Source organism: Drosophila hydei, unplaced genomic scaffold, assembly GCF_003285905.1.
Source record: "Drosophila hydei strain 15085-1641.00,03,60 unplaced genomic scaffold, DhydRS2 tig00008116-arrow-pilon, whole genome shotgun sequence".
Lineage (NCBI taxonomy): Eukaryota > Metazoa > Arthropoda > Insecta > Diptera > Drosophilidae > Drosophila > Drosophila hydei.
In genome coordinates, this window is record NW_022045829.1 from 2,335,761 (window position 1) to 2,360,716 (window position 24,956).

Genomic DNA, 24,956 nt, shown 5'->3' on the forward strand with positions numbered 1-24,956 from the left:
TAGGTATGATGAAAGATGAAAATAATGGGAAGATAATGACTGAGTTTATAGGTTTACACCCCAAAATGTACTCATTGCGCAATGAAGATGGTGGTTGTGTGAAAAAGGCGAAGGGTATCAAAAGATCTATATTAAAAGGCTTAAGCATGCAACATTTTTCAGACTGTTTGTTCAAAAATAAAACGTATACAACCAATGACATGTTCATTTTTAAGTCCAAATTACATAAATTGTATACACAAAAAATTACTAAGGTAGCTTTAAGCGCGAGCGATGATAAGAGATATATAAAGAGTGATCACATAAATACTTATGCATGGGGACATTATAAAATTGCAAATTAATGAAAAAAATAAAATAAACGATTCGTATGCTGATATTCGCGACGACGTTGAGAGGAGGTTCGATACATCTGAATATCCACCAGAGTTGGCAGAAAAGTACAAAATACTGAGATGCAATAAGAAAGTACTAGGTATGATGAAAGATGAAAATAATGGGAAGATAATGACTAAGTTTATAGGTTTACGCCCCACATTTTATTGCTTGACAACTATACACATCACCACTTGGAGATGTCTGGAGATGGTGGAGAACAGCAGCAGGACATTGGAGGAGTGCAGAGTCCACCACCAAACGTTAAGATAAATCACATTAACGCATTGCAAAATTTTAACTCCCGCTGGGAGAAAGCATTGTTAAATAAAACGAAAATGCCGCTCAATCTGGAGATGAATGTTCTAAAGGCATGGCGAGCAAAAACAACGCATGGTCGATCCCTAGCTTTGGAATTACCTAACTACATTTTATTCCTACCTAAATCATATAGCAATATTAATGATTCCACTATTGAAAGCCTTAACTCTCAACAATTTAATGTTGTAAAACGAGTCGTTCCAGGTTCCAACAACCCCGTTGTGCATATAACATTAAGAAGTAATCCAAATGCTAATACTCAATAAAAATTATGATAATATATTATATAAAAAAAATTTTCTTGTTTTCTCATTTATAAAAAGCATTACATATCTATATCTCTTTCAGTATCAATTGAGTCACGAAGACTATTTAAGTGATTGTGATTACATCATCTAATTCTTCCACATAACAACAGCTCTATAACTGCCATCAATAAGAGCAAACAGCACAGCTCTTTGTTTTTTGTTTTTAGATGTGATAAAACCGCTCTCTCACACAATATAACTGATAAAACTGCCCCCAAGCTCATAAAACTGATGTGTGAGTGTGCACAGTAGAACTGACCTAGCTTACCAACAACAGAAATGAGTAATGAAAATATATTAAGTAATCTAGCGAAAACTAGAAAAGTTTTGAAGAGAAAATTTCAGAGTATTAAGTTAGGAAAAGCTGAAACAGATCTACAGTTAGAAGAATCTCTAAAACCAATAACAACTCCCCTAGAAAAACTTGTTAATAAAAGCGAAATATTAAATAAGAATTTGTTAGCGCCCAAAAAAGAAATAAAAGAAGATATAAAGTGGCGAACACCATCACAATCATTATCAAGTATATCAAAACCTGAAAATAGACGTGAAGCAAAAAATCATTCATCTGAAAAATCTGGTTTTAATGATGATTATGATAATGCAGATGATGCCGATGATGATGATGATAACGATGAATTCGGTGATGCTACTATGGGTAGTATTGGAAAGTCACAACAATATGAATATGAAAAAATACTCAATTTAAGTGAATTAGCTCGAAGAAAGATGCTTGATAAGGCATATGGACCGTATAAAGATGATAATGGTGATTTGCGGTTAGGGAATTCTAAAGTAAACATTTCAAATGGAAAATTTGTATTGGAGGAGACTGGTGAAAATTGGCCGCTAACTGTTGGTTTATATTCTTTAATTTATGAGAATGATCCAAATAAGTATAATTTGGAAGAGCTGAAAAATTATAAGCATATTTTAAATGAAACAAATGCTCATAGAAAACAGAATAGGTTTGATGGTCAACTTAAAGGCAATCGCTCTAAAAATATTTAAATATAATTAAAAAACTTTTCCCGAGAACATCATCTTTATCAGCTAGAGTTCTATTCCCAGATACTGCTTCATCTACACCTTTATCAGCATCGCAATCAGCAAAATCACTTCTTACTGGTAGTGGGCTCATGAAGTTGAATGAAAATAAATCCAATTACATATATTGGGATGACCCAAATGAAATTGTAGATAGATTAAAACTTCTAATCGCATCACAAGGAGCTGGACACAGCAACCATAATAACGAAATAATATCAATAATTGAGGAGCTTAGAGAAGCAAACATTATATACTAACTTCATTGTTTAAAAAGAAATAAAATGGGGCTCGATAAATTTGGGCATTACTCTTCGAATGTGAAAAAAGAAGCCGCTGATTATAAGACATTCACCCAAAATGCGATTATTCGAAACAATGGAAACTTAGAGCGCATAATACATAATAAAGTTAGTGAAGTTCAAAAATATATTGCAGATAGTTTAAATAGCATAACTTCTCAAACTAATGCAAATAATAATAAAATGGCTGAAATGCTTGAAGAATCTAATACTCGAAATGATGATTTTACTAGCGAAGTGAAAAACTTTATATTATTGTATATAGAAGATATGAATAAAGAGTTAAGAGAATATTTTGTTAGCGAAAATAAAAAAAGTATTGATGCATTAAGAAGCTCTCTCCTCAGGCACATTGATGAAGAGAGAAAAAAATGATTCGTTGGATTCTTTATTGAAAAGAAAAAGTGGATGATGTGAGGAGTATTTCAAAGCCATCACCATCCCTTATCACTTTTGTTTTTGTTTTTTTGTTTTTACGCATGCATATCACTCACACAAACGTCACTTCCACTTCAAAACAGACTTCCGCTCCAAAACAGACTTCCACTCCAAAAAAAAAAACCTTATCTAAAGCGGATATGACGTCACTTCCGCTCCAAAAAAAAAAACCTTATCTAAACCGGATGTGACGTCACTTCCGCTCCAAAACAGACTTCCGCTCCAAAACAGACAGTTCCTTACTACTTAGGTCTTCCTTATATATGTGCATACAACTCATTAGAATTGTTCAGAATTACAATTTTTTATAGATCGCGTCATTTATATTTAGCATTTAACAGTCACACAGGTACTCATTGAAGGGTAAATAATATTTCAAATCGGTCTGACGTGAACCCAGCTGGCTAAATATCCAAGGCATTAGATGTGTCACATTAACAAAAAGCCCAGTTATAGCATTGCTGCGATCAATGCTTCCAATAACTATGCCCGCTTGGGTGTACCGATTCGGATTGTTCGCCAAGGGACAGAAGAGCGGCGTTCCAGAGTTCAGATATAAAATGTTTTGGTCAGTTGCAACCATGGCACACATCAGACTCTCATCGAGTGTGGAATTCAAATACAAATATTCACTAGGCAGGCGCTTTTCGCACTTTGATCTGGGCTGAATTTCGAGTTGTGACATTATAGGTATTGAGGTCTTAGAGGGTACCCAGGCCGTTGTCTTGCATTTGCTGTAATCGAACATTGCACCCGAAACGGGCAGACAGATACTGCGGATATTTGGCTGAAAGATGAAGTCCGACTGGAGTATGAGCAAGGCCACATTATTGATCAGTCCGCCAGCGTATGCCTCGTGCCTGATAATTGTCCCCACTAAATTAACTTGATGGGGATACTTCTCATTGTCGTTCTCAATATTCCATTCTCCCGCAGTCACGACAAGTGCGTCGGTCGTGAATTCAATCAATATACTGGCAGCTGTTAGCACAGTGTTTGGTGAGAGCAGAGATCCAGATCCCAAATAGTTTGAATCATTCGAAATAATCACAGTCCAGGGAAACTTATCCAATTGCAGCTCCGTTTCATTAAGCTGATTGCCAACGCTCGCTGTTTCGTGGAGGTAAGCAAAACCGCAGCCCGAATATTCAAGCACTGCTTCCCCGAACTATTACAAATATTTAGTTATATCAAAGATAATAAGTTTATTCCTTTCATATTACCTTGGGCAGAAAATTTGTCATGTCATTGTCGGCATTTATTGGGGTCTGAACTTCTTCCCATATCTTTACATCTTGACAACTAACTTCAATTGAAAGAAAACAACTGATGATTATAATAAGCAGCGCTCTATAATAAAAGCGACACATATTTGCTATATGTAGTTAAATTTATATAAATATTCAACGATTATAAATATTCAACGATTCGACACTGTAAGAGTCTGAACGCGTACTACAATACAAGGTCCACTCACTAAAGCTTAGTAACATAATATAAAAAGATTGTATATAATATGAGCAATTTATCTGGATTTAATACTCTTAAATACTCTTAAAAGTCTGCACTGCATATACTCAGCTCTCATATCTACATTTATGCATAATTCATTAGTTATACAAAATGGAGCCCATGTGCTTGAAGTAATTATTATTATTATTATTAAATATTATTAAACAACAGGCCAGTCATCAGTTCGTCAAGCGAACTCAAAGAAAAGTCGTTGCTTTTTTTAAAAATATATTATGCATTCCATGACTTTACCACAAATGTTTTTATTCAAGATAAAGTAATTTTTTATAGTCTCGAGTAGAATAAAACTTGTTCACGAAGTGAAGGCAATTCGAGTCAGAGACTCGTTGGAACTCTCAGTTTTGGAAGCTTTAAGAAGTGTGTTTAGGCTCTCTACTGGAAAGTACTATAATTCTTAAGACTGATTGCAGTAAGCGATATAAAACTGCGAACTCGCGAACATAGTATACAGATATGGTATATTTAAATATGTACGTTTGGGTACACTCCAAAGTTTTAGAATTAAAATAGCAGAATTTAGTAAATCAACAATTATAGCTTCCTGCATACTTACAAATTATAAAATTCGCCCTTTGCAGCATGTCAAATTCAACTGATTATTTTCAAGACTTTAATCATTTTTGAAGCGTGAACAAGTACTAGACAGGCGTATACGCCTGAATAACATTCATGTTTTTCTTATTTTGTCTTCCTCAGCATTTTATAATAATTTCATTACTCAAACTAAGATAATTAACTTTCTTATACATTAGTGAAATCGTAGCCAAAGCTTTAAATTCATATTTAATTGGACAACTATTTAAATTTCTCTTAAGTATTGTAAGCAAATTTATCTTTAAATATTTCATCAACATTTTCCTTAACTAAGCTAATTTGTTAAACATTTTGTTGCCTTTAATGAGCTTTAAGGTATATTTTTCTTATATATCTATAGACATCCTTTGTCTGCTCCGACTTGGAATAGCAGTTGCCAGGCTGTCAAGGAAACTGAACAGCAAATTCCTGCCTCAAACAGTGCCCATTCACGTGCAGCTTGTTGGCAATGCTTGAGGGCCAGTTGACACGGCGACAGGTGTGAGCAGCGGCCCTGTGAAAGGGTGTAGGTCAGGCTGGCTGACTGCCCGACTGTCTGCCTGTTGCACTTTTGCACATAATCATGTCACATAAAGCGCACGACAGCGAGCAGGATATGAGCGAGAAAAAGCAGCAGCAGCAGTTGAAGTTGAAGTAGCGGCAGCAACAGCGGCAGCAGCTAGCGGCAACTAGCACCCGCATCTTTTGTGCCTGGCTTTGGCCAGTTGACATGTGTCGCTTAACTTTAGATGGCTGCGGGGCCACTCGCACTTGTTTCCCTTTTTCAGCTTTTCATTGCACTGTTCGTTAGCACACGAAGAGAGTCTATTAGTCGTGAAAGGAACAAAATAATTTTTTTATAATTTTAAGTTTTCTGAGATATTTAAAGTCAAATAAAAATCTTTTGGTTGGTGAAATGAAACTTCGGCCTTCGAGCTACTTTCGCAGTTTAAATCGTTTCCAGTTTTGGTGCATTTCTATCTATCTTCATATTTGGGCATATTTATATCTATAATTTTCTCTACAAATTTATCTAAAGCTCCATCTACTTCTATCTATATATATATTTATTGTCTTTAATCTAATTTTCTAGCAATTCATGTATCTATATCTCATCCAAAACCCGTTCTTTCGCCCGCAAACAGAGTATCGCGCAGTCGATTGCAGTTGAGTGTAAATTGTTTACTTGCTTCAGTTTGGTTTTTATGCTCTGTTTGTTGTGCTTGTTGTGTGTGTTGTTTGTTGTGGGTTGACATTTTTTGTTGCTGCTGCTGCTGGCGTTGCCTTCTGTGCTCTTACAAAGGATATGAGCAAGCGATTGTCGGTCGCTGGCACCTGTACACGATGGGTGTTAAAATAACAGGCAGCGAACATATTGACTTTTAAAATAAGCATTATGGCGGTAAATTTTTATGAAAACCTTCAGCCTGTCACAGCCGTTTCCCCAAGCATTTCCCGGCCAGTTTCTGCCCGGTTGGCTCGTTGGACGCTTGGCTCGTTGTCAGACAGCTGAGTGATTTATATGTATTGTTTAATATTATTATGGCTGGCAGTTTGCAGGTAGCACGTGTCGGATGGCAGGTGCCGCCTGCCGCCTGCCGCCTGCCACCTGGCACCTGGCACCTGGCAGCAACAGTAGCATATTTGCCGCTTGCAGCAATCGCTCAGCCGCTCGTTCCGCCCGTCGCGATCGCTGTGCAAAATGCGAAAAATTGAGCACATTACAAGCAGCCGAGAATGTCCTTGCTCATGTGCCGCATCCGTGTCCATGTCCATGTCCATGTTCATGTCCATGTCCATGTCCGGGTCTGTGTCTGTGCCCATGTCCATGTCCATGTCCATGTGGTTGGCAATAATTGTTAAAGTGTGCGGTCTGTGAACGATGCGAATGATGTACCGATCTGACCCTCAACAAGCGCAGCTCAGCCTTTCAGAGCCCGTTGAGTGGCCATTGAGAAAGTTGATGCAGATGTTGATGTTGATGTTGCAACAAGCGAGACTTCAGTTAAGTCTTTAACTTGGACAGCAGATAATGGAATTTTTAATTATGACGCTTTCAATACGACCAACCTATCACAACTGAATACAAATGGTTAATGTATGCATTGCATATAAGTTGCACAGCCAGCATCACAAGCTGTTGAAAAGACGAACTACGCCTCGATTGAATAATAAATGGAATCATAACAGATGACAGGTTGACTCTCAAATTGTTTACAATTCTTGAAGAAAATAAAATATTTTAAAATATATTCTATATTTGTATACTAACAACTGTTATACTAACTACTCTTATACTATACTAACTACTGTCATTTTATACTATTTTCTATATCATATATTATATGAAATTAAATTATTTGGAATAAAAAAAAAGGCATAATTAAATGAAAAAAAAAATTATTAAATAAAATGGAACGAAATATTAAAATATTTTATATAAAATGATTAACTAAATTACATTTTTTTAACAACAATAAAGCTTTAAATTAAAAAAATCTCAGAAGAAGGAAATCTCAGAAAGGAATAAATTATTTTTATGTGAAAGAAATATGAAGGTTTTGTTATTATTATTATTTAAATAATTTCATAAAAATTAAAATAATTTTTAGTTGTAGCTGAAGACAACAAGTTCAAATGTCTCAAGCTGATAAACTCCAAACACACACACACACACACACCTATATAAACTGTAGGCTGTTACACAGCTAACAAATTTAGTTCTCACCTGCTTTAGCTTCCTCATCTCACCCTAAGCATAAAACCTAATCACATTTAGGTCTTGCTATGCCTTAACTCGACCCAATTACAGGCCGCATAATTTGCTCATTAAATCTATGCGACTGAATAAACAAGAACAAAGTCGCGGCAACAACAATAAAGGCAACACCAATAAAAGTTGACATATTTAACGTGCTTAATTAAATTGCAAATCGGCAGCAAAAATTTACATTTTGCTGGCGCATTTTAAAACAATTCATTTGATTACAATTTTTATTTTGTTACGTATATACATATAGAATAAAAATAAATGTACAGCCTTTGAAGCTGCTAAAGCGCAGGCCTTACAATAATTTTTTCTTTGTCGCATTTGCGTTTGTTGTAAAATAATGCAACAAAAAAGAGAAAAAAGCAGAAGCAAATTAATATTCAATAAAAAAAACGTGAGCCAGTAAAGTTGATTAAAAAATGTACAAAAAAATATACAAATAAAAATAAAAATATACATATATTTATATATATGTGTGTGTGTGTATATAAACACATACTTAAATGTTGATATATGCATTATAATTAATTTCAATTTTGCATTACGGCCACGCCACGCCCAACGGCCTTGATTGATTGCAATTTAAATGTGTTTGTTTGCTTTTTTGTCGTTCTGCGGTAAATATTAAGCGCAAGCCTAAAAGTATGCAATATTTTCTGTTGTGTTCAAATACGTAAAACAAATATAAATTAAAAAATAAAAGGGAAATTGCAAAAAAAAATGTTTTATTTTTGTAACTTTTGTTACCTTACGGTAAGCTGTGCTGTGTGCACAGGTGCTGAACGTGCGGCTCTTAATTACCTTTTGAGAGGGTTGTTGGCGGTGCCGAACTCAGTTGGAATGGGCCGAGGCGGGTTTATTTTTACAGCATAAATCGCGGCTTAACCACAGATTTTGTGCGCACAAATTAATATTTAATTTCACGTCTATAAGCGCCAGATAGAACAGGTAAGCTCGTGCTAGCACGCAAAGCTAATGAGTGCGTTACACGCTGTGTACGTATCACAAAAGCTGACTGCAAGGCTATTGAATATAGTACAAATAATCGTAGGACAAGTTATGTGCTATTTCATACATCTTGGCATGGAAAATGTGAAGGATTTCAACTTAAGCTACCCCTAATATACCCGTATAAATATATAAATAATTATATAGATCAGCTAATTAAGCTTCTCGAAAGGGAGTTGTTTTTCCTTACTAGATTCTTGAGTCTCCGAAGATTAGTTTACGTCTCACAGAAGTACAAATTTTAGAATAGTTCGAACTTTCCTTACGTTTTTACTTTATACTCCAACATCATTTAATTTAATTTATAATACATATATTTATAGATAAAGTATTTATCATATGCCAATTACACAAAACACCAGCTGAAACCAAGCTATCGCAATTTATGTTTATCGCTTGGCCAAGAGTGTTGCAATTGCTTAGCAACAATTAGACTCTGGACGCTAGATGGCGCTCGACACGTGGCCCACAAAAGGCGTTGATTATGCCCGATAAAATTCATTAGCTAAATACACAGTGGGCTGAGTGGAATAGTTAAGCATAAATTCAAGCATTTTAATAATGCAGACAACACAATTTGCGGTCGAGCTGAATACACAGGTGTAGCAGCAGCTAAATGAGATGTAATTGAGACGCTGTGGTTGAAATTTTTGCGTGTTTTGCGGTCTTAATTGGAAATACGAGTGTGGTTAGCAGAATGTTCTCAAGAGCAAAGTTCTTCAAGTCAAAATATCAAAATAAATATGCATAGGCTTTGAGTTTAGTGCTGTGGGTAAGTTTTCGTTAGCAGATCAGCTCAAGTTTGAAATTTAGTTTTTGAAATGAAATTTAAGTATCAAAGCAAACAACCCAAGCCTTTCAAAATAATTAAAAGTATTGCAAGATCTTTGGCTGCAGGTGAGTTGGAGTAAGGGCATTGAGTACTGTTAACAAAGTGATTATTTCAACGCTTTTGCAGCACTGACTAAGTCGTTTTTCTATCTGGGCAGCCCAGCACTGTGCACCGCACACCAGTTGGCTCTCGTGAGCAGCTTCCATCCGTATTATAGTATATCCTATTGGTCGCATTGTGGGCTCTGCTCGTATCGCAATGCTGGACGCGGTTCTGTTTGTGCTCTATGAGTTCTTTAAGTATGTCTTTCCGATACGCATACTCAATGAAATCGACGATTTGGTATTGCCCAGCGAGCGGGAGCGTAACGTCTGGTATGAAGCCTAAGGCCACATTTATTTTTCCTTATTTGATATGGCAACTAATTGATTGATGATGATGTTGTGTGGGAAGAGTTTCCAATAAAGCGCATTCCTTGAGCCTAAAGACCCGGACGCGTGCTTGTTGCCAAGGAAACTTGAGCCGTGGCTCGATTCGCTACGCTTTTTCGCTCAATTGTCACATAATTTTCGCATAAATTATCAAATAATTTAAAGCCCACCCCATGCCACCCATGCCACCCATGCCGAGTACCAGGCAACCCGAGAATTGCTTAGGTAACCAGCGCGAGCAATGAGCATCAAATCAAATTTATTGCCTTGGCTTATGCTCAAGTATCAGAGGGAGCTGATACTGCTAGGTGGGTGGGTGCTGCTGCTGGCGGTGGGGCTAGGACATACTATCGGGCAATTGAGTGAGCGTTGAGTTGGCTGTAATTGCGTATTAAAATTATACACCAGGGACCATTTGTTTAATGAAATGTTGCGATGTCTGTAAGCTAATTAGCTTGCCCTAGTCAAGTATATTCCTATTTATGCAAAGTAACAAGCTCCCTCAACTAGTTAATGATGATGATGCTGGTGATGATGAGCATAATGATAATGAGAGCGGGTAGTTAAGCTTTTCATTTGCCGCATGATGGGTTCTATGCGGTAAACGTGTTCAACATGAGTCGTAATAGCCAGCGAAGGCATATTAAATACCTGCTCGCGGCTTAACTATGGGAACGAGTGCAAAAAAATAAGAATAGATTTTGTTTATGCAAAGTTAATGCAGCATGAGAGTGAGCGAACTATTGGAAATTTAATTAATTACTCAGCGAAGAATTTCATTGATTTTCTATCAATTCCTGATAATTAAAATATGGAATTTTAGCTGGATAACTTTTGAATATTTGCTTTATACAGATGGCTTAATAAGAGAATATTTAAGAAACTTTATCAGTTGTATTCATATACATATGCAGACACATCACAAATTTCTTCAATATTATCCACTCTGAAGCCAATATATATCCTTGTGATGTTAGAGAACTGACACCTGTCTTTAAGGCACATGCTTTATCAATGTTATATAAATTGGTTTCAAGTTGATTTAGAAAATTGAGAAGATGCTAAAATACATATGTAATATATTTTGATTTTGTGGCCACACACAATTGAGCTAAAAAGCTAATTTAAGATGTGCTTCAATATAATGTTCATCCGCAGCCGTCATATTCACTCGACATTGACCTTTTCAACTGCGTTTGTTTCGGTCGACGGCTCATGATCTGGGTAAACAGCACTTGCTTAAAATGACATTAAGTTAATTGATATTTGAAGTGCCTTTAAACAGAAAGAATACATTTTTGAATGTCTGCATGTTGCTTGGAGAATGTGGAAAATTTAAATATGGGCAAAACTTTAAATAAGTAATAATTGTAATAATAAATAAATAATAGTATTTGATAATTTATTAATTTATTATTATTATTATTATTATTATTATTATTATTATTATTATTATTATTATTATTATTATTATTATTATTATTATTATTAATTATAAATATATATATATTCACTTTGTTTTTCCGGCAAAATACTGTAGCAATTCTACTGATAATATATGTTTAGATTCTAGATAAAAATTGAGAACTCTGCATCATGTTTACATACATTGTTTATATGAGAAAAGATTGAATAAATAAACTAATCAGCAAAGGTTAATCATATTCTAGGCATGTCACTACAGCAGTTCACATTGTTTCTATTATATAAAGTATACTATATGTAACTATATAAATTTTTAGCATAGTTCAAAGTTTGCTATGAGTTCGTCTTAACCAGCTGCTGTCTGCTCAGTAAGCAATCGTCAATGGCCAATCGTATGGCGTTTGGCTCAAAGGCAATTTGTTTTGCTGCCTTTTTCGTAACACCCACGCACACACACACGCGCAGACGCTCACAGAGTCACATAGTTGTTGTTCGGTTTTCAGTTTCCGGGCAGCCTTGGCGCTTTGCTTTCCTTTCAGCTTGTCCTTTTCTCGAACTAATCTATTTGTGTTTGTTTAACTTTGCAACGATTAAGTTGACTCGCTGTCGTGTGTTGCTCTGTTGTTGTTTGGCTGCGTATTACGTGACGGGTTGTCATTTGTGCCCTGCAAATTGTTTTTTCTGCTTCTTGTGTTTATTTGGCGCTGTGGACTTTGACATAGGTGTTGCGCATAACTGTGACTGACAGCCGAGTCGCTTCGGCTTGCTGCTCCCACGATAATCTCATTCTTTGCAGCTCTGCATAACAATCTATCTATTATACTCTTATATATATAGATATATATTTATTCGCTTAAGTAGCCTGGTCAATTATGAGACAATTTCATGCTACTTCTAGGCATCCATTAATGCCGTAAATTGGACTGTACAGCAGCTTTATCTATACGCGCTCAACTAATAACTTCTAGTTGCGTGGACAGCGACCCAATTCGACATTGTGAGCTTTAATTAATACGCCTGACCGAGCACAGACCTCTAATTCCCCCAGCCCGACTAACTATCTTTAGCTTCTCTTCTATGTTCTGATTAAACGCTTACTTATCCAGATTAGTGTGTGTGTGTGTGTGTGTGTGGGTGGCTATTTGTGTGTGTGAGTGTGTCTGCGGGCGTCCTTTCGTTGGCATCGAGTCGAGATTTGTTAATTATACACGTTATAATTAATGTGAGCTCAGTTCCTATATACACTATGGCCAATTCATGTCGTTCTCTTTCCATATCTCTCTTTCTGGCTAATTGTCAATAAATTTGCGTTCTCAAAATATCATTTTCAAGTTGCGAACGTCTCCAGCTTCAATGCTGCATCATACCCCAATTAAGCTGTCATGCTGGCTGTCAGTTGTGCTTAATGCTTAAATGAAATCTAATCACGTTCTAATTTCAGTTAAGTTTGACAGCAATTTGTGTGCGACGAGTGAGCGACAGCGAGACGAAGCGGGGCAGAGATAAGAGGTCAGCCTCTTGGCCCTTGCAATCCATTTGCCGCCCTGTTTGTCGCTTTGCTTGTATTTCATTTCCGGCCATTTAAGTGTGAAGCTGTTTAGTTCTTTTCAACTTGGCCAAAAGCCAGCTAAAAATTTGCATTCATTTGCAGACATTGAGCGCGCGAGAGATACTAGAAATGGGTCTCACTTCAGTTTAAGTGAGCCGGAAATGTTAAGCAGCTAATGAAACGAGGCACAAGCGAGGGTTCAAAGGCAATGCTCGATTAAAGTTGTCTAAGAAGAATGTTTTTATTAAACTTATATGAGTTCTTTAGCTGACGCTCATGAATCTAAGACGACATAACATGATTCAACAGCACTAAAGTGACTTGATATCAACTAACTATAAACAGGAATTCACTTTGTTAGTTCCAAATGCAACTCAACATAGATATACATATATTTATAAGCCCTAAAGTTTGATAGACAGTTAAAATCAAACGGATGTCTGCCCAACAGATGTCTGATAACTTTTGTAAATTAAGCGAAAAACTTTGTTTCATTTTCAATTAAACAAACTGTTTTCCAAAAACGAAGCTAATTAGTGCGCCAATTGAATGGATCAACAAGAGTTGAATGCAAAAAACTTTGTTGTTGCTGCTGCTGCTGCAAAATAGTTGCAAACTGCATCAATGCAAAGCTCCAAGGACCTGCCACCGCACTCTCCGCGCAGCCAAAGGGAGAGCTACCTCCAAATGCTCAAATGCGCGCAAATTAAGCAATTAGAGGCAGTTAGTGGAGTCCTGCAGGCCAAAGAAATGAGATTAACGGAACCCGGAGGACATTCAACGATCTAATTGCCACACACACACATACACACGCAAATATCATCGCACTTAGTGGCAGCAATTGCGGCATATAAATTGAATTTATGCGCCCATTTCAATTGTTCGTTTTTTTCGACTGCTTTTTGGCACATTGCTTATTGATTATTTTTACTAATTTATGTTGCTAATAAAATTGTCAATTTGTATGCGTGCAGTGTGCCTCGTCCTCTCTCTCTCTTCCTTTCAGTGTGTGCCTCTCCCCTTTCGCTGGGGCGTGGCTGACAAAACCATTAGACTTAAGTGTCTGACTGAGGGTCCTGCCTGGATACACTCTGCTTTGCTCTATTCCTGCCCAGAGGGCACAATGCCAACGGCTTTCGCAAATTGACGCTGCAGGACATTTCTGGTAATGATGATATTTTTTCTCTCGGTCTCCCTTACTCTCTGTCGCTCTATAGGTTTTTCTTCAAGTGAAAAGCAGTGAAGCGTTGGCCATTCGCCTCGATTTCTCTGTGCGTGCAGCTTATTAGGCCGCATTGAAGTTTAAGCAGTGCCTTAAGGATTTCAGCTCTGGCTTTTCTGGCAATTGGTTAAAGGCGTTACGCAGCCATCGACACAGATTCCGCTTGCCAAAAAGCTAAAAAGTGAGCTTACGACAGCAAGTGAATTGTATTATTGTTAAGCTTTCAACTCTATTTTTGTGAGCAACTCTGTTTTTCGACTTAAAGTTTAGTCTTTGTTTTTATTACTCATTCATTTAACTTAACTTTCATTGAGAGTGGACTGGAAGTAAACTTCTTATATAGTGGATATTTTTTCAATGTTTTAAAGGACGTAAACATTTGGTTTCATGATTTATTTGTAATTTAAATAGTGAAGAATTAATTTATAATTAACATAAGTATGGATTTTTATGTTTACTTTTTTAAATTTTATATTAGACCACAAGTCTACTGCATTCTATGTTTTTGGTCTGTTTTAGATCCGTAGCTCGAATTCTCTTTTAGTCAGCTGAGCAACTCACTTGACCTTGAATGGAGTATGAAATCGTATGGAGTATTAAATCATTAAAATGCAAGTCTGCAAATCATTTAAAAATATCTTTAAGATATTTTAAAAAATGGATTTGGAATAAATATTCAATCAATAATCAATAATTAATCGAAAATCAATAATCAATAAATATGCTCCTATGTCAGACTGGCTCTCATTCCTATTTAATTTGAAAATATGGCATGACACATTCACCTAACATTCTCTGAAGTAATTAAGACACCCAATAGAAGATATGCCCAAAGGCATTTACATAAACGGATTAGTCCATTTAAGTATGCTTGGACCATTTTATTTATGGGTTTAGATTTATATTATATATCTATATATAACAGATACTTAAATGAGTTCTACTGAATTAATTACCGTTGTATCTCATTCCATTCTCTAATAATTATTATTGGTATTAAAAAATACCTTTTAAAAATATAAGCAAAACTCTTTACTCACATTAATTTACTGAAGAAACGCTTTTATTTCTACTCAATTTTTCTTGCATTTATTGGAACTTCTCGCTATGTTTATCTCTAGCAAGTGAACTATTTCCGCGCTTAGACATCCATCACAGAAACAAAGCATTTACCGTTTACCCTTTGCTGCCGCCGCCTCCCCCAAGATCTGTGCCGAAAGCACCAATTGCCACTTAGAGCAAACCTTTTGGCCATTACAACAACAGGGCTTTAAAGCTTTTACGCCATTTTGCTACTTGATGATGAAGACATTTTTCTTGCTAAAAAATTGTATTTACAACATCATTTGAGCTTAAATATATGAAGGGCGAGCTGGTGGGGCTTGCCTATTGAAGGCACCTTAAAAAAACCATTCAAAGTGCGCCACTCAAGTGGCACTTCGGCTCAGTTTTTCTTCTTTTTTATAGTGCCGCCGCAGCGCATGGAGCACAAATTTTATGCCGCTTTATGGCAACTTTAGTGGTCAATGCAGCAACAACAACAACATGGCTCAAGTAGCGGCCATAAAAAATGGCTGACTGACAGACTGACAGACAGGCAGGCTGACGAGTGCTCAAGTCTCTGGCTTTCCGTTTGCCAGCCCAGCTCCTCGTTCATCCGCCACTCGGCTTGTTAAATTATGTAAAAATGTAATTTTCATAAAAAAGTAGGCAACAAGGAGTTAAGAAAGAAAGCGCAGGGAGGAGGGGGCGTGGCTGTAAATGATATTACACGCGTTCCAAGTGTTTGCCCGCCTTTTGATGTCGCTTGTAAATTGAATCAAAATAAAAATTTCTGTTTTAGCTACCTTCGCCACATTTCTTGACCCTTTTCGCTCTGTCTACACTTGACGGACCTTCGAAAGATTAGATAGCTTAACTTAAAGGCAAAATATTGGATGTTTAAGCTTTCAATTATTAACAAGTCGAAAAGCCTTTAAACTTAAGGCAGTTAAATATATTAAAAAAATATTTAAAGCAATTAAATGTGATAAAATCTTTGAACATGAGCTTAAAGAATTCGCAATTATCCAAAGAAAGTCTAGATTTGCACAATACAAACAAGACTAGTCGGGAGTGCTCGACTAGGGAATACCCTGAACTCTGCGCTGCACTGTTATTTCAAGCACTCTACTCAAAGTCTTTGAACATAAAAAATATATATGAAAATATTTCTTTCAGATCTTATTTCAACTATAAACTTATCAGACTCACTATATCTTATATATTTTGTGGCCTAAACTACTCGAGAGATACAGGACATCACAGAACGGAAAAGGAAGTAGAGAATCCAGCAAATAGTAAAGTTTACATTTCGATTTAGTGCAGACTACTTTCATTTCTTTGCCAAAGCCCCAACTCGATTGTCATTAATTTCTAGCTAATTGTAAGAAGTGCCATTCCCTCTGGCCAGGCCACATTCCTGAAACCTCAATAGCATTTGGGTGGGCCAGAAAGTGGCTGGCTGATTGGAAGAGTGCCATTAGCTTTTATTGGAGCACATGTTCGACGTATAGCAGTTATACACACACTCAGACACAGACACAGGCACACGCACACTCTGAAGTAGCTTTGTCGCAAAAATCGCCCATGTTAAGGGTGTGTGTGTGTGTGTGTGGGTTTGACCTTATTGCTTTTAACTGAAGCCTCCTGTTGTTTGTTTGTTTGACTGATTTGCTGTTGTTTATTTTGATTTCCGGTTCAAATACGTTTGTAACGTCAGAGCCTTCACGGCCCTCACAAAGTAGTTGGCGCTGCTTTCGATTTCTACATTGATTGTGTTGTCGTTGCTACGCCCACACAGCAGACGCCTCTTGAGTTGCCAGAACTTCTCTTTTTTTGCTGTAGTTTCTGCGAGGGCAGCAGATTAGTATTGACAAACAGCAGGCAGTTGGCAGCAGGCAGCAGGAGACCAAACAGGAACAACCTGGCGACAGTTAGGTAATCCAATAAACACCTAAACACACACTCACACTCACTCACTTAGTTAACCTGTGCCTGTGATCCACTGTTTGGTCAGCCAGTTCGTAATGCGAGACAAGTTTCTGCTTTTGTTTTGGCTCAACTTCAAAGCACATTAAAGTTTATATTTTCCTCGTGTATTTTGTGATCATTTCATACTGCGGCAATTGGCCTCGATAAACACATCTTTAATGACAGTCTGGCCCATTTGAATTCAATTGAATCCCATTCAAATTTCACAGCATTATTATTTTGCATAAAAATATCAATATAATCGTGAATTTATGTATTTATTTTTTGTTTTTGCTTTCTGCTTTGTGTTTTCGCTGTCATTAATGTTGTGTAAAGTCATAATTTTCGATTTATGCAGCAAGCATTAAGTAGCTGCAATATAACTTTTTGCTGTTTTTTGTTTTTTGTTTTTTTTTTTTTATTATGCTTCCATAAAAGGCATTGGATGAGCCTTTTGAAAAGGACATGAAACAACTTTTAGCGTTTTTATTATGCTGTATTGCTTTTAATGATATTATTATATATGTGTTTAACTTTTTTTATCAGTTGGTAAGATTAAGTTTTAACATATTTAATTCGTGTATAGTGAAAAGGTGAACTTCAGCTAACTTTTCTTAATGGAATTTAAACTTAAAGTTATAAAACCAAAAAGGTCTGCGAGATAAATGAATACAAACACTTATTGAATTGTTTTTTAATTACTAGAATAATTTTTTCTTTTTTCTGCTTTTTTGTATTAATTACTATATCTGTATGTAGCTCACGCTATTAATTAAACTTCAGATTATGCAGCAACTGCAATCTAATGACAATTTATATATAATTATATCTACAGCTTTTGCTGTAGCTTCATCAACTTGCAATAGTTTTAAAACATTTCGTGCTCTCATTTGCAGCATTTGCCCTGCTTTTAGCACTCTGCCACTGCATCCGCCTCTCTCTCCTCTCTCTATCGTCCTCTGTCTGATTCTCATTTTCTTTTTAAGTCGCACAAAATGCGCATCAAATTAATAAATTTAAATATTTTGCTGGCACGACATTAAAATTTTAATGCAGCTGCTGCATAAATCTTTAATCTACGATTCAAGTTAGGAGGGAAAAATATGGTTACATAGACTATATATACTAGATAGCAGTTACTGGATATTATAAAACAGATATTATTTTTGAGATACAAGATACGAGATACGTGGCACGGTAAATAAGATACAAGATACAAGATACAATAAACTGCAAATAAGAGATTCGCGTTAGAAAATACTAGATAATTTATAGTAACTTTTTTATACAAGTTACTAGTTACTAAATAATGAATATTATGTTAATATATACTAAATGCTAGAGACTTTGTAGTAGATACAAGATACAAAGATACTAACTACTTGATCCTACACATAAAATAATATATGGCATATATTAGATAGTTGAAATTTCGAATAATATTTAAATATATATATATATATAAATATATTTATATATTTAAATATAATATATATAAAAGATTTTAAAAATCAAAAATCTAAAGTACATATATTATATAAATTATATATTACATTAATATATATTTTTAAATGTTTAGTTTAATTTTAATTTCCATAAGAGGGTTTAAGCTGCTTAAACCTATTATATATGCATATATATTCTCATGTTTCTGTATATACCATCAAACCACATCAGCGCACTGCCTGACGGGCAAATTCTGCCAGGCGAAACTCTTATTAAGGCCACAATTGAAAACGTAATTATACGCAATTATAAAAACGTCTATTTCACACATGCCAAACACAGCAGAGAGCCAAAAGGAAGCTCTATAAAATAATGTATATATACATATATTTATATATGAAATCAGAGAAGAAATAAAAGTATTGAAGCACAAACTTTTTGGCAGTAAAGTTCTGCAAGCAATTAAATATATTTGTCACTTCGCAATGCCTGACAAGCAAAAGCTGAAGTTATAAAAAAAATATAAAAAAAAAACACAATGGGTGCAGCGAGGGGCGGGCGCAGCTGCATTTGGCAGTGGGTGGGGCTGGGCCAAGGCGTTGCATGTTTTGCTTGTCAAACATTAAACTGTGCGGCAGGCATGTCGCAAATGTTTGGCTTGGCTTCTTTGCCAGAATCTTTTTGGGTTGCTTAAATGCAGGGGGCGTGACCAAAAACGCCTGGCGCCTGTGACAAGTTTGAGTAAAAGTTTTGCCGGCGCTGCCAAACTGTAAAAAGCGTTTGCCACTGTTTTTGAGCACTTGTTAACTGCACTGGCGCCAGCCAACCAGCCAGCAAGAAGAACGTCTGCCCTAGCCTTTGAGCGCCTATGCCCACCACCCGGTTGATAAAGTTTTAATCATGTAAGGCATACTAATAGTTAGATATGTACTATTTCTTTACACATAATGCAGATATATATGGAACTCGAACATATATATATCTCAAATTTGCAAGTTCTTGGTCAGACTCAACAGCAGTTGAGCCTGCTCACACAATGTGGCACATGCAACTGCTGTGCAACATTTTCTTTCAGCTCAATTGCGCCTGTCAAAAAAATTCAAATTTAAAACATTGAATACAGCTTTACCCTGTACTTTGGCAATGTGTGCTATGATTGATTTCTGTACATGTATATATATCATTACTTCCCATGGAGTTTTTCAATGCTCTTTAATTTAATTTAACATTGAAAAAAGGATGTAAAAGCATAACTCATAGTCGCTCCTCTAGCTTGCCATTTTTTTCACTCTCAAAACCGAAATGCATTTCGCAATAATGAAAATAATTATGATAAGTGACATAATTATGATAAATGGCTTTATTTAAAAAACCCAACGAATGATTAACTGTACCTATAATTGCATAATCAACTTTGCCTACATTGCGCTTTAATTTGCTGTATATGGTGAGCGGAGGTCAACAAGAAAACAATGTAGGTCAGAAATGGGTTTTAAATATGTTATGAAAATGTTGATTAAACTCGAAATCTTTGAATAACATTTGAAAATCAAGCATCAGCAAAACATTGGGCAAACAATTCGGGAACATTACCTAATGCCAAGTGGAGAACTGGGCTTTCCTTTGGCGACCGATCAGCTTCTCTGCAGGGACACTCTGTATGCAGCCAAGTGGAATCAATTAATCTCTTTCCGTAAACATTTGCCAGCAGCCCGAGCAACAACAACAGCAATAACAAACATGAGCAGTAGCCTTTCCTTTCCCATCCCATGTTATTTTTTTTTTTTTTTGGGTCGACGCTGATGTCTAAGCAGCCTCGAAAATATGAGACTCCAGCTGGGCAGAACTGGGGTAGGCGATGTGGCAATGCCGCACCCAACCGAGTTGCCACTTGGCGCTGAGTGAAATGTTTCAGAAAGTGCAGCTTGCAGCTATGAAAAATGATAAATTTCATTTTGTAGCGACAGTAACCCGAACCCAAACAGCTCTACTGTGCTCCAGTCCACAGCCCTGTGCTCGCCTTTGTATAGCCACCTTCTGTGCTGCCTTTGCTTTGCCAGCGCTCTTTTATTATTTATCAAGCTTATTACGCAAGCAGCCGGGCAGAAAGAGAGAGGGGGAGAAGGCTAAAAACCTTCAACTGCAACTGCAACTGTGCAGCAACAACATTTTTTGGACTACGCTCGTCCTCGACTCTCGTTCGCCTTAGCCAGCTCTTTTGCCGCCTGGTTTGATATTGAAAAATTATTGCTTTTTATGAAATAGTGTCATAAATTATTCGTAATACATTAACAATTATTTAGTAGTTGTTTTTCGTCGTTACAACTACTCAAATGCGTGATATATTGCCTGCTACTTACTCAAGCGACTTTCCAGCAGACAAAATACGACCAGAGAGAGACGACACGCAGACACATAAATTAATTTCAGTTTGTAATCAATTACCTAAAACGACAAAAACAAAAGTATGTATATATAGAGAGAGTGTATATATAACTGGCATTAGTTTTAGCCAAAAGTTAAAGAGATCAAGCAAGAAATATTGGTCTGAAGCGAGGTCATGTCTTTATGAAAAAAACATTAAGAAAAGAAATGTTAATACAAATAATTGAAATTAAATTTGATTAGCCGTGATTTACTTAAGTTTAATTCATTTAAATTTATATTTAATGTTATTTTTAAATTTTCATAATTTTCTTGATACTTTTTTTATTCTTTTATTGATCTGCTTAACCCTCTTTCGATTCAGTTAACATTAAAATATTTTTTAAATTTAAAGATAACTTAACTCTATCTAAACTAATTTAATAATTTAATAATAATAATTTAATAATTTGCAAAAAATCGAATTGATAGAGTTTAGTTAGTTTTGGTTGTTCGTGCTTAAGCTCAACCCATTTATCATCTCAAGAGCGTATCGAAAATTATATTAAATTGACGACAAATGCGTTAAAAGAGTAAATACCGCAAGACGCCTGGGATTTCGTAGAAATAAGTTGTACGCAGTTGGCTCTGCAGCGGACGCTTTATTGATTTATCACATTTGGCGTTTCAGTTATAATTGGATTTTAGGTGGTAGCTCCCATTTGCGCAGGAGTCAAGTGCAGAGCCGTCGACATCTTGACGAGATTTATGACTGCCTTTTGCGATAGGACTCTTAAAGTCGGACAATAAACTGAAAATCGCAGTGCAAATTATGTGTTTAGCTGTGAATGTTTAATTAGAATTTGCGTCAAGCTGATGGATTTTATATTTGGGGTAGCGGTTGAGTATGATTAATGCCTTAAGCCATGGCGATTGTCCGCCGGCTTGAGTAGTGTTTAAATTTATTAATTATGGGTAATTAATTTGCGTGTAATGTGGATTATAGCCAATAGAATGAGGCGCCTGACAATTGCGGCTTGAGTGAATGCCTACAGTGAGGCAAGAGTTATTGATTGTGAAAGCAAGAGTAATTATATAAGATTCAGAGTAGTTGAAGATGCACGTTTTTCGAAATGTTTGATCTAATGCTATGCATCAAATTTATTAATCGAGTAAAATACAAAAAAAAACAAATACAGAAAATGAAAGCAAAGGTATTAAAAATAATTTAATTGCACTTAAACCAAATTAAAGTAGGTTTAAAAATATATGTAAGAAAGGTAACTAAAATAAGTAAAGTTCTATGGTATTTTTCAAAAGAAAAATATAAATCTAAATATATTTTTTGGCTTAAGTAAAATAAAAAAAATATATTATATTGAAGAAAAGCACTTAACATATATATATTAATATACTTATAATTATATCATACTTATAACTACATATATAACGCATAAATATCTAAAATTTCTCTTTAAATACAATTTTTGTAAAATGTTGTATAGATGTATGTTTCAGAAAAGCTTTGACTAGAGACAATTAGAGCTAACGAATATTTATCTTAAATTCTTCACATATGCATTTACATGTATATAAATTATTAAATCTATTTAACTGACTTTCCATTGCCTTTCTGCTGCACTTGTGAACATAGAGCGTGCTCAGCCTTAAAATATTTTGTTTGTATCCTTTTTTTTTGGGCATAAAAATAACTTACATTGCTCCACTGTGCGCACACCCAATTGTCGTTGGCCGCTGGGGTGTCAAATTTGCGACAGGTTTCAATTAAAATGCCAAACAACAGCAACATGCCAAGCCATAAAAGATAGCTATATACCCATCTACTATATATACATATATATGTAAGTAATAGCCATCCAGCTTATATATATTTACATACTAAAAACTGGCGAACAGGCTGGCAAAATAACCGGCGGCAATTGCGTGCAGCCGAATGGAACATTTTAAGCAAATTATTTGTAATCATCCCGTTGGCACCTAAATAAACAAACAAACAAACAACGAGCGACCATTTTTTGGGCGCCTTGGTTTTTGGTCAACCAAACAAAATGCGCTGGATTTTCAGGGCTCGTTTGCCATTAAGTCTGCCATTCTCTCTATCTGTGTGTGCGTGTGCCTGTGTGTGTGTGTTGGTGAGCTGGCTGTGCACGTGGCGACTATTTTACTTTAGCCAAACAAACGGCCGTTCAAAAATGTTAACAAAACATCAACAAAATTGTCTAATAACAAAGCGAAATGCTTAGATAACGAAAGGGACGCACTATGCGAATATGTATATGAGATCCCTTGTTAACAGCTTCTGAACAAGACTGGGAAAAACTTTAAAACGTAAACAATTTCCGTTGGCTTGTTTAATAATTTATTAACTTGTTCTGCGAAACACCTGCTTAAAATTAAGCTGAGGTTAGCCTAGATTACATAAAAGCTAGGCGCAGACAAAGAACTTTGAGTGGAAGACCGCAAACCCACAATGGGTTTTCAATGCTGGCATAGGCTGGTCTTGCTTTTCGCAATGTAATATGTTGACTTGTTATCATAATGTTATTTTATCAGTTTTAAAATTAGTTTTAAAGAGTAGAAGCCACGATTTTGTCAATTAGTAAATTCTAGTATATGAATTGAAGTAGACAAGTCAGCCTTTACTTTTTATATAAATTCCTATTAAGAGAAAATTAATGAGATCATAAAGATAGAAATTCAGGACTTATTGATTCACAACACTTCGACTTTTTTTTATATTTTCGAATTGTCTGTTTGAGTAATGTTTAAAGCGAATTGAAATACAATTTATTTATTGGACACCTAAACATGCCTTAATATATCTGTCCATATACATGTATACGTGTATATATATTCTACTATAAATAAGTCTATAGATTTCTTGTCGCTCGACAATTACGCGCTTATCAGCAGACATTTACAAGCAAATACACACACGCACACACGCATACACGCACACATGCACACTAAAGCATAGACACCGGCACATTTGCTTAGCTAAGCAAACAGAAAGGCAACATCTACGCTACACACTACTCAAGCCACCCGCACCCACCCACATATAGTTACTCCACAATGCGGAAGCACTTGAACTGCTGCTAGGGAAAGGGTGAAGAGTGTTAAGTGGTGTTAGCAAAGGCTCTTCGACATCCGTTTGCACATATGTTTATAATGGCTTTTTATAACTGCCACCAACTATGCCCGGAGCAGCCAGCATAGGAGAAAGACAGAGAGCGGAGGTAGAGCAGTGAGTAGAGAGACTGGAGGCCATTGTCATCCAAGTGGTGCTTTGTTTGTTGATACTACTTACACAAAAAAAAGTGTAGGGTATAGGAAGTTGCGATACTTGCCAAGTTCTTATAACGAAAACAAACAAATATTAAGCAAAAATTAAAAGTGTAAAATAAATATAGTTGAAGAAGAATTTCATAAATGTAAAATTATATATTTTGATATTTGCAGAATTTGTAAGAAATCTTTCACAGAATAATTTAAAATATTTATAAGGCTTAATATTGAAAGCAGCTTACTCAAACAACTAGGTATATTTGCTTTAAAAATTTATTGTTGATAGGATTTTGTGACTTTCTGCAAGTTAAATTTTTCTTTTCAATGGACAACAATTTTTTAAAACAACAATAAATTCTACTTAAATAAAAAGTCACATTTTATGTATTATTTGAAATAATTAAAGTGTTTACTTATAGAAAATATATTCACTCTTAAATAAGTAATCAAAACATTTTCAGTGACAATTTTTTAAATTTTGCTTTATCTGAATTCAGCATGAATTCCCCCTTTTTATAGGGTATTCAATAGTCATATTGTGGCTTCTTTTCCCCCTCACTTTGTTTTCTGCCTGATTGTGTTGTTGTTCATTTTTATTGTCCTGTCCCGTGTCTCCGAGTACTTTAATTGCGCCTTTACTGCAGTGTTGTTAGCACACACATGGTTTTCCTGATTTCAGCCCCTGCCAGCC

The 24,956-nt window shown here is 35.7% G+C and overlaps 1 protein-coding gene and 1 long non-coding RNA gene across 2 annotated transcripts in view; one reads left to right on the top strand and one right to left on the bottom strand.

Moving 5' to 3' along the window:
* The window catches only part of LOC111596199, an 83,366-nt gene that overhangs the window by 15,375 nt on the left and 43,035 nt on the right, over nt 1-24,956 (bottom strand). The window lies entirely within an intron of this gene.
* LOC111593669 lies at nt 9,435-9,995 on the top strand. The gene is made up of 2 exons (XR_002751060.2): nt 9,435-9,572; nt 9,634-9,995. It is a non-coding gene; the product is annotated as an uncharacterized LOC111593669 (long non-coding RNA).